The sequence below is a fragment of the Staurois parvus genome, unplaced genomic scaffold, assembly GCF_062004578.1.
Source record: "Staurois parvus isolate SC_StPar_1 unplaced genomic scaffold, SC_StPar_1.0 ptg001756l, whole genome shotgun sequence".
NCBI lineage: Eukaryota > Metazoa > Chordata > Amphibia > Anura > Ranidae > Staurois > Staurois parvus.
Genome location: NW_028319552.1, coordinates 115,001 through 120,762, shown reverse-complemented (window position 1 = coordinate 120,762; position 5,762 = coordinate 115,001).

Sequence of the window (5,762 nt, the reverse complement as noted above, 5' to 3'; positions counted from 1 at the left end):
GGTGATGTCCATGGGTTCCAGACTTCAGGCAAAGCATCAGAAAGGAGGAAACCAAGTCTTTGGTCATGTCCATGGGTTCCAGACTTCAGGCAGTCATTGCCAGTAAAGGATTCTCAACAAAAAATTACAAATGAACATTTTATTTATGATTATATTAATTTGTCCAATTACATTTGAGCCCCTGAAAATGGAGGGACTGTGCATAAAAATGGTTGCAGTTCCTAAAATTTGTACTTGATATTTATGTTCAATCCCTTGAATTAAAACTGAAAGTCTGCACTTCAAATTCATTTGGATTGTTTCGATTTAATTTATTCTGGTGGCATACAGCGCCAAAAGTATGAAAATTGTGCCTGTGTCCAAATATATTTGGACCTAACTGTATTATATATGTACACTACTTAAATGCCACATTCTATATACACTATACTGTCCGCTCACTGCCTGTACATTCCATTCCATATACACTACACTGTATACATATGAACTATATATTCCCTATCACATGCCTGCTCTGCACTCTATACCTATGAACTAATGTATATATTCCTGGATACAGTCATCCTAGATCCCAATAGACTTTGCTTTCTCTTATTCTGCCCCCTTCAGCTTTTCTTTTCTTTTCCCTTCCCCATTTTCCCTTCTCTCTCTTCTTCTTTCTTCTACACCTTCACTTCCTCTGTCTCTCTCCTTCCCTTTTGTACTCTCCATCCCTTTGCTTTTCTCTCATTCCCTCTTCTCTTGCCTTCATTTCTTCCCAGATCCCTCTTTTTCTATGCCTGGCTTCCTCTACACCTCTTTCTGTTTCCTTTCTGTCTGTTCTTTCTCTCACTCTCAGCCATGTTGTTTCCTCCATTTTATCCCTCCATGCTCTCATTCTCCTCTCTATCTCTCTTCTTCCTTCCTATCCTCTCCCCCTGTCTGTATCCCTCTCTTCTTCCTTCCTTCCTGTCCTCTCCCCGTCTGTATCCCTCTCTTCTTCCTTCCTTCCTGTCCTCTCCCCCTGTCCATATCCCTCTCTTCTTCCTTCCTTCCCTCCCGTCCTCTCCCCCTGTCCGTATCACTCTCTTCTTCCTTCCCGTCCTCTCCCCATCTGTATCCCTCTCTTCTTCCTTCCTTCCCGTCCTCTCCCCCTGTCCATATCCCTCTCTTCTTCCTTCCTTCCTTCCCGTCCTCTCCCCCTGTCCGTATCACTCTCTTCTTCCTTCCTTCCTTCCTTCCCTCCCGCCTCTCCCCCTGTCCATATCACTCTCTTTTTCCTTCCTTCCTTCCCATCCTCTCCCCCTGTCTGTATCCCTCTCTTCTTCCTTCCTTCCTGTCCTCTCCCCCTGTCCGTATCCCTCTCATCTTCATTCCTTCCCATCCTCTCCCCCTGCCTGTATCCCTCTCTTCTTCCTTCCTTCCCGTCCTCTCCCCATCTGTATCCCTCTCTTCTTCCTTCTTTCCCATCCTCTCCCCCTGTCCGTATCTCTCTCTTCTTCCTTCCTTCCCGTCCTCTCCCCTTGTCCGTATCCCACTCTTCTTCCTTCCTTCCCGTCCTCTCCCCGTCTGTATCCCCTCTTCTTCCTTCCTGCCCGTCCTCTCCCCATCTGTATCCCGCTCTTCTTCCTTCCCGTCCTCTCCCCGTCTGTATCCCGCTCTTCTTCCTTCCTTCCCGTCCTCTCCCCGTCTGTATCCCGCTCTTCTTCCTTCCTTCCCGTCCTCTCCCCGTCTGTATCCCGCTCTTCTTCCTTCCTTCCCGTCCTCTCCCCGTCTGTATCCCCTCTTCTTCCTTCCTGCCCGTCCTCTCCCCATCTGTATCCCGCTCTTCTTCCTTCCCGTCCTCTCCCCGTCTGTATCCCGCTCTTCTTCCTTCCTTCCCGTCCTCTCCCCGTCTGTATCCCGCTCTTCTTCCTTCCTTCCCGTCCTCTCCCCGTCTGTATCCCGCTCTTCTTCCTTCCTTCCCGTCCTCTCCCCGTCTGTATCCCACTCTTCTTCCTTCCTTCCCGTCCTCTCCCCGTCTGTTTCCCGCTCTTCTTCCTTCCTTCCCGTCCTCTCCCCGTCTGTATCCCACTCTTCTTCCTTCCTTCCCGTCCTCTCCCCCTGCAGCTTTTCTCTTCTCTCTATTTCACTAACTCCTTGTTCTCTCATCCTCTGTCTGTATCCCTCTCCATTCTCTTCCACCTCCCTTCTCTCACTCCCCCTCTTCCCCCTTTGCTTTTATCCCCCTGCATGTTCTCTCTCTTTTTCTTTTCCTTTTCTTCATCTTATTTTTCCTTCTCCTCCTCTCCCTACCCAAGTTTCTTTCTCCATTTCTCTGTTTCTATTTTGCTCTTTATTCTCACTCACTCCATGTTCTTCCATTCTTCCTTTCATCTCTTCCTACATCTTTTTCTCTCCTCTTTCTCTTCTCTTTATTATCTCTCTTCATACTGTCTCCCTAATTATTTCCTTCATTTCTCTCTCTTCTATTGATTTTTAAGCTCTCTGCTTTCCTCTTTCTTCTCCTCCCTCCATCTTCCATTCTCTCTCTAAACTTCAAATAAGCTTTATTGGCAGGCCCAAATACATTTTATTATTGTCAAAGTAGTCTCTCCCTTCCTTGCTCTCTCCCCGTTCCCTGCTCTCCCTTATCATTCCCTTCCTGCTCTTCTATTCCTCTCGTCTCCCTCTCTCTCTTCTCCCCTCTCCCTCTTCTCTTTTGTCTCTTCCTTTCTCTCTCTCCCTTTCTGCCTCTTCCATCTTTCCTTTACTGTCTTCTATCCATCTCTGCACTCTCTCCCTCTCCCTTTCATTCTCTTCTGTCTTCCTTTCTCTTTCTTTCATCTATCAACCCTCTCTTTCTCCCATTCTTCCTCTTCTCTTCTGTCTTCCCATCTCTCTCTGTACTTTATCCCTCTCTACGCTCTCTCCCTCCTCTCTGCTATCTTTCCTTCTTTCTCTTCTATCCATCTCAACGCTTTTCCCTTTCTTCCATTTCTCTTCCATCTTTACCTCTCTGTCTTCTATTCCACTCTAAACTTGCTCTCCTTTTTTCCTTCTCTCTTCTGTCTTCCAATCTCTCTCTCCTCAACCCCTCTCTTTGTTCTGTCCATCTCCCTTTCTTCCTCTTTTCTTCAGTCTTCTCTCTCTGTCTTTTATCCCTCTCTACAGTCTCTCCCTCTCCCTTCCTGTTCTTTTCTCTCGTCCTTTCTTTCAGTATTCTATTACTGTCTATGATCTCTCTTCTTTTCTTCCTCCTTCTGTATTTCCTTCTCTTTTCCCTATTCCTCCCACTCTCCCCCTCTCCCATTCTTACAATCAGGGCCATCTTTAATATAGGGCAAAAGGGGCAGCTGCCACGGGCCCAGTCCTTGTTGTGGGGCCCAAAGCAGCTGCCCCTTAAGCCCCTTGTCTTGGAGGGTCCAGGTCCTGGTGGTGGCGGGAGCAGGGGAAAGGCGAGCATCGAGGGCAGCTAGGATTCTTCCTCTTCCCTTTCCCTCTCTCTTGTATCTCTCTCTATGCTCTTTCCCTCATCTTTTCTTCCTCTGCCTCATCTCTTCTGTCTTCCCTTTTCTCTCTCTCCTATCTCTCCCTCTCCTCTTGTTTTTCATCCTCTCTCTCTTCTATCCATTTATACTCTCTCTCTCTCCCTCTCCTTTTAATCTTCTTCTCTTCTTCCATTCTCTCTTTTTCTTCTTTTCCTCTCTATGCTCTCTTCCTTTCTTCTTCTTCTCTTCTCTCTCTTGTCTATCAATCTCTATGTTTTCTCCTTCTCCCTCTCTTCTGTCTTTCCTTCTCTCTCTCTCTCTCCTGTCCCTCTCTTCACTCTCCCCCTCTCTCTTTCTTCCTCTTTTATTCTGTCCTTCCTTTTCTTTTCTAGTCCTCTCTATGCTCTCTTCCTTTCCCTTTGTTCCTTTTCTCTTCTGTCTTCCCTGTTCTCTCCATCTTTACTCTCAATCTCTCCTTTTATTTTTCTTTGTATCTCTCTATCTCTTTCTTCTAATCCTCCTTATGCTCTCCTTTTCTTCTTTTTCTCTTCCATATTCCCTTTTCTCGTGCTCTTTTCTTTTGCTCTCTTTCCCTCTCCCTTTCTTCTTCTTCTCTTCTGTCTTCCCTTCTTTTTCTTTCTTCTATTCTTCTGTATGTTCCCTCCCTTTCTTCTTCTATGTCCCTTCTGTCTCTATGCTCTCTCCCTCTTCTCTTCTGTCTTCCCTTCTCTTTTTACTGTTCCTCTCTACATTCTCTCCTTCTTCCTCTTCTTTTCTGTCTTTCCTTCTCTCAGTCTCTTCTTTATCACTCTGTGCTTTCTCTCTCTCATCCTCTTCTCCTTTCCTTCTCTCTCTTATTTCTAATCCTCTCTATGCTATCTCCCTTTCTCTTCTCTTTTTCTTTTTCTCTCACTCTTTTCTATCACTCTCAATGCTATTTTCCCTCTCCCTCTCTATGCTTTCTCCTTTTTGTCTTCTTTCCCTATGTGTCCTTTTCTCTGTCTCTATGTTCTCTCCCTCTCCATTTCTCCCTCTTCTCTTTTTTGTCTTCCCTCCTTTCTATGCTTTCTCCCTCTCTCTCTCCTTCTTCCTGTTCTGCCTTCTCTTCTCTCTCTCTCTTATATCCCTCCACACATTCTCTCCCTTTATTCCTTTTCTCTTCTGTCTTCACTTCTCTCTCTACCCTATGATCTCTTGCTCTCTTTTCTCCCTTCTCTCTCTTCTATCCCGCTTTTCACTCTCTCCCTCTTCTCTTCAGTCTTCCCTTTTCTCTCTACTATTCCTCTCAATACTTTCCCCCTCGCTCTCCTCTTCTTTATCTTCTCTTCTCTCTCTCTTCTATCTCTCCCTACATTCTCTCCCTTGCCTTTTCTCCATTTTCTCTTCTGTCTTCTCTTCTCTCTTGCTTCCATCCCTCTCTTCACTTTTTCCCTCTCTCCCTCTTCTCTTTTGTCTTTCCTTCTCTCTACGCTTTCTCTCTCTTTCTCTCCTTCTTCCTCTTCTCTTCTGCCTTCTCTTCCCATTTTCTTCTATCTCTCCCTTTATTCCTTTTTTCTTCAGTCTTCCCTTCTCTCTCTACCCTATGATCTCTCGCTCCCTTTTCTCCCTTCCCTCTCTCGCCTTCCCTGCTATCCTGCTATTCACTCTCTCCCTCTTCTGTCTTCTCTTCTCTCTCCACCATGATCTCTCGCTCTATTTCCTCCCCACACTCTTTCCCTCTTCTCTTCCATTTTCTCTTCTTTCTCTTCTATCCTGCTCTTCACTCTCTTGTGTCTTCCCTTCTTTCTCTAGTATTCCTCATTTCCTCTCCCCTTTCTTCTCTCTCTTGCCTTTTCTCCCCTGTCTATCCCCCTCTTACCCTCCTCTCTCTCTCCCTTTTATTGTGTTACCCGTGAATAGTGTTGTGCTAAGCCCAGCACACGGCAACCTCTGGAGGGCTTCCATGAAAAGGTATAATTTAGCAAACAGTTTGGTGAAGAGCCGTGTCTGGAGGGCCCTCAGGCCTGTGTGTGAAGCTGCCTGAACACCTCTACAATGGCGGGTTTCTCCGGGCCATACAATGAGGGTGGGGGGCTGCAAGGGCTCATCCTTCACAATGAGCGCAGAGGCCTGGTGTGAATGGAGGAGGCCCACCCTTTCTAAATGGCAATAGTCTCCAAATACTTCTCCGCTCAAAGCCTGAGATGGCCTGTCCACCAAACCCAAACACCGTTCTCCCCCTCCCCACACAGACCCCCCTCCAACTGGGACTTCCAGGGGTTATTTTATATGATCATAAAATCTCAGTTACAGATACAATGTACTGACTGCAGT